This window comes from Amphimedon queenslandica, unplaced genomic scaffold, assembly GCF_000090795.2.
Source record: "Amphimedon queenslandica unplaced genomic scaffold, v1.1 AMPQUscaffold_12169, whole genome shotgun sequence".
Classification (NCBI taxonomy): domain Eukaryota; kingdom Metazoa; phylum Porifera; class Demospongiae; order Haplosclerida; family Niphatidae; genus Amphimedon; species Amphimedon queenslandica.
Genome location: NW_003547592.1, coordinates 4,944 through 9,246, shown reverse-complemented (window position 1 = coordinate 9,246; position 4,303 = coordinate 4,944). Strand labels below are relative to the sequence as shown.

The 4,303-nt window shown below is 33.0% G+C and overlaps 1 long non-coding RNA gene across 1 annotated transcript; it reads left to right on the top strand.

Moving 5' to 3' along the window:
• Nucleotides 1-1,283: 1,283 nt before the first annotated feature.
• On the top strand, nt 1,284-3,436 carry LOC109588313 (uncharacterized). The gene is made up of 3 exons (XR_002188071.1): nt 1,284-1,354; nt 2,195-2,293; nt 3,347-3,436. It is a non-coding gene; the product is annotated as an uncharacterized LOC109588313 (long non-coding RNA).
• Nucleotides 3,437-4,303: the final 867 nt, after the last annotated feature.

The window sequence follows — 4,303 nt, the reverse complement described above, 5'->3', positions numbered from 1 at the left end:
CAGGAGGAGGATATCATGATGTGGTACAAATTTTATTGTCTGCAAGAGCTAAAACTTACCTTAGAAATACAGTGAGTATACTACTGGATTTTACTTCTTTTAACAAAATGTTATCACTTATGAACTATCATTCTAATGTAACGAGGCTGGTTGCCTCCACTTGTATTTAGCAAGTTCTTGACTGCGACACGAGTGCCCAAGAAGAGAAATAGACTTTTAACAAACGAATTTTTAGGGAAATAAACTCTCTCATTCCATTCTAGTCATGCACATGGTCTCTCTCTTGGACCACACCTTTACATAAATAAATACCCTATATGTGAAAAATTTTTAGGAGATGAATTTTCATGAATTTTGCAAAACGGGCTTCATTTGCAAAATTAAAACATGCGAAAATTAATTTTAACTCTCCAAATTATTACAAAAATGGTGCCACTTCAAAACAATTCGTGAAAATTTGGCTTTGCAAAATTCTGCAAATTCATCATTTGCAAAAATTTATCCCCTCGAAAATCTCCACGTATAGAGTAATCAAAATGATAATTGATGCATACTATATTTTTAGATACATGCAGTATAATAATAATAATAAACTTGATGTAAATGTACATGTAGGTGTTCATGCATGAGAAATAGAAGCTTGAACCTCTGAAATTATAAACATGTATAGTAGTCTCTCTGTTAGCCATATCAGTTGAATATTTACAAAAATAGTTATACCAAGATTTTAGAAATGAAAAGTTAATTAGCTATTTCACAAAGTTTTGTGAACCACTTCTGGAAGTGCTTCACAAAAGCTTTGTGAAACAGTTAATTAACTTTTGACTTCCGTGCTGCTTACTGAACATTATATGCCCTCATATAATTACAAAGTCTCATTCATACATTTTGTTTCTAATGTTGCTGTTGCCTCCCATAAATATAGTTTAGATAGTGATGCTGAATGTAAATACTGTATGCACTATATATTTTGTTGGTGTAAAGTTTCACGATTTAGCTGCATTTTTGTATTTGCAAATTAAATTACTTTGCAATTTTAATGTAATTACAACACCTACTATAATCAACACGCTATTTTGCAGATTTTATTTTTGCAAATTTTTCCAAAACGCAAAAATTACGCAATTTGATTCCCATGAATTATATGTCATATACGGTATTTGAATTCAGTTTCACTATCAAAATTATCCTTTTGGGAGGCAACAGCAACATTAGAAACCAATCTAATGAATCTATCCTTATCTCATTATTATAGGATGGAAATACTGCTCTTATTGAAGCAGCAAGAAAAGGAAACTGTAATGTTGTAGAATTGCTGCTGAAGAAAGGAGTTCGTCATTCACCTTCAAACAATGTAAGTTATTTTAATTGCAGTATTAAATTTTATTTTAGAAGTAAAATTGTGTATGTATTGTACATACACATGTACAACATGTGTACCTACACATGTTGTAAGTAGCTGTCATAATTAGATACTCATGTACTTAGAATAGAAATACTAGAGTAGTACAATGTACATACATATGCATGGGGTATAAGTACAAGTCAAGCACAACTGCTTATTATATGATCAATGATTATAAAGCACCTTCAAGATTAAGTTAAAACTTCTTCTACCATGCCAAGTTTTAATTGACCAATAAGATTGCAGAATACCAGGTTTCTAAATCTATTAGATACTTCCTGGGAACACTTAGAAACCCCCTTGGAACACTTAGAAACCTGGTGCTCTATGCTTATGCTCTTATGGGGCTCTTATTATTAATCCATTTGTCAAGCTGGGTTGATTCTTTACTGGCCTAGCCTGTTAGATATGTTGTATGTATGTCAACTGTGGTCTTATTATCAGCAGCTGGTAGTTGTTTTTCAAGTGTCATTCTAGAAGTTGGTTGTACACCCTGTATTGGTTTCTATGGCGTTTATTAACCTCCCAACTGACTGCATTGCTAGGTTAATAAATACCATACAAACCTCTACCTCAGTGTATAACCTGTATATACTTATTCAAGCTCTTGGTGTACACACACTTTATGTCTAATTTGAACCATTGTGCATTTACCCAAGTACATGTAGTTGAGCACTCAACCTTGTAGTTCTGCATGTACATTTTTATATTCAGTTTCACTAATGAAAATTCTTTTTGGAAGGTAACAGCAACATTAGAAACCAATCTATCATTATGTTATTATTATAGGATGGAAATACTGCTCTTATTATAGCGGCAGAGAGAGGACATTATAAAATTGTACAATTGCTATTAAATAATAGAGCTGATCGAAGCACTGCAAATTATGTGAGTATAGTTATGTGTACAATGTACATGTTGTTGAAATTATTTTGCAATCGAACAGAATTTATTGCAACTCAAACTTTACAAATAGATACCAACTTAAATAGAAACATACAACAAAAATGAGGATACTATCGAGTATTTGAGGTGAACAAAAAACCTTACAAACATTGAACAAGTGAAACCTCATGGTAGGGTAGCATGTCCCTACGAACTGGACAAAGCTGTTCAGCTCATTGTTCAGACAAAGGGAGCAAGAGCATAAGACTTCACACACAAATAAAACCAAAGTTTGTAAACATACAATTTACATCTACATAATTAATCAATAGTTAACAAACTACATGTAGTAATTATGATAACTGTAATTAATATAAACAAAATATCAAAAGTGTTATCTTCAATACATGTATTTAATTGTATGAACTTAAAGGCAGCTTATAATTATTAATTTTTAAAAATGTTTCAAAAGTTTCCCAGCTGTGCTACATGAATAAAGTCTTTAAAATTTCCTTCATAGTCTCAGTTGAAAGTTAGTTAAGAGTGTTAACTAATGATGCATGAAATGACTGCCTCCATAGGGCTAGAATGAGCTATCTTTTTTGATAAAGTCCATTCACAAAAATACCTCATGCATGATGATCTAGATGCATGCATTTTTGTTAGTGAAACACTCACACTTGGAGGTCACTTTAAAATTTGTTGTGGAGCTTATTTTTGATTTAGAAGCAACCTAGCCTTTGATCAGCGTAATTGAGGGTGAAAAAATAGCAGGATTGAGTAATTTGAGCATACTTGTACTAGCAATGTTGTGCACAAGAATCAACTGTGCATCACTCATAATGAAATTAGCTTATTATAATAGAGTGTTTAAGGTCAAATTTTTTACCCTGTAATTTTAATTTTTACATGTGTTTTCATTGTTGTATGATAAGTCAGGCATATGCATAAGCTTTTGAGAGCTCTAATTTTAAAGCATCAATTATAAAGTTCTATTCAAGGGACCTACATGTACATGTACATGTATATAATTTTTTTATTGCCATATTTTTATAGTCAGGAGAAACTGCTCTAAATGTAGCAGCAAGAAAAGGATACAACAACATTGTGCAATTATTATCTGAAGAACCTGATCAAAATATTACAACTCATGTGAGTAATTTATGTCATATATAAAAAAATGAAATAAATAATTTTAATGTGCAATACATTGCTGTATTTTCAAAACACGTGGGCATTTATTTCTTATAGAGATCCATTTTTGATCTGCACATTTAAATGAAGTAGGTGTTTATTATGAGAGTAGGCATTTATAACCAGCAATTCTTGAGAGTTGAGTCTTCTTTTATAAGAAAAACTTCCTTCTCAGCTACAACTGTCACTAGCGTATCCAAGGGGGGGGGGCTGAGGGGCTTGAACACTCCCCTCATGGCTGGGCTTAGAAAAAATTACTCAAATCCTGGACTCTTTCATGGGACTACCAAGCCTCTTAAGAAAGTTATCTAACTCCCTGATCATGATTTTAGCAGTTTCCTGTGCTTTAAGGAGTGATCAGAAGTTGTCAGAAGTAGTAGTATGCTTGAAATTATCTTGACCCCACCCGTAATTCACAAAAATGAAGGAAAACGCCTTTTTACTGCCGTAAAAAGGGGTGTGGCCAAAATCGCAGCTCGCTTCGCGTGCCCTCAGCATCCTCCTGTTTTGATTTCTGGATACGTCAGTGACTGTTATGTTGTCTGTAACAAGTGCCAGTAACCACATGTGCAAAGGGGCCATGGTATAGGTGTCTAAATAAGCATAGGATGTCTCTAGATGTATACAGGCAAGAGTGTTAATTGGGAGTAGGTGTTTTTATGAGAAAATACAATGTATACATTTTAGATGACTAGCACTTATTTACCAAAAAAGCTTTGCAGAGAGCACACTTTTTCAATTATCAACTACACACATGTAACCTCTAAAACTCATGATGCATTTTCTGTACTTTGACTTTAACCCCATCAAAGCTACATG